This window comes from Nothoprocta perdicaria, unplaced genomic scaffold, assembly GCF_003342845.1.
Source record: "Nothoprocta perdicaria isolate Ctin4 unplaced genomic scaffold, notPer1 scaffold_101, whole genome shotgun sequence".
NCBI classification, from domain to species: Eukaryota; Metazoa; Chordata; class Aves; order Tinamiformes; family Tinamidae; genus Nothoprocta; species Nothoprocta perdicaria.
Window position 1 is genome coordinate 724,571 of NW_020454106.1, and position 646 is coordinate 725,216.

Below are 646 nucleotides of genomic sequence, written 5' to 3' on the forward strand. Positions count from 1 at the left end.
GGAAGGGAAGGGAAGGGAAGGGAAGGGAAGGGAAGGGAAGGGAAGGGAAGGGAAGGGAAGGGAAGGGAAGGGAAGGGAAGGGAAGAATCAGCATTTAGGTCTTAGAGTGTTCTGCACATGTAAGGGGATTTATAGATTCAGTCTACAGATGCCTGGACTGCTGATGGTGCTTGCGAGTTTTTACTCCATTGATTTTTCTTTTCACTTCTCCTGTGTTTTTGATATGATGAAAAGAAAATCCTCTCCCAAAACACATGAGGATTTAGTCCCTGGGAAAGGTACTATGGTCATTGCAAAAGAGATACAGGAACTTGGCTACCAAGAATCTCCCTTTTTCCTTAGGAAGCGGCTGGGAAAATGTGAAGAAATGTCCAGATCTGAAAGCTACCTGCCCATCTTTATGCTACTGATTGTGGTGCAAGCAGTGCTAGCAAACATCCATTCATTCCCTAGAAAACACACCCAAGGTTCAGCAGTATGAATGCCATGATAGTTTTATTAAAGGGGAGCAGGGGAGAAAAAATAATTTCTGTGGGAAGGACTTGTTCTTCTTTTTATTTTTCCCCTCATATTAATGCATGTTTCTCTGCAAATGAATTTCTCAAGAGTCTTCCACTGCAGCAGGAGCCAGTACCATCAGAAGCGA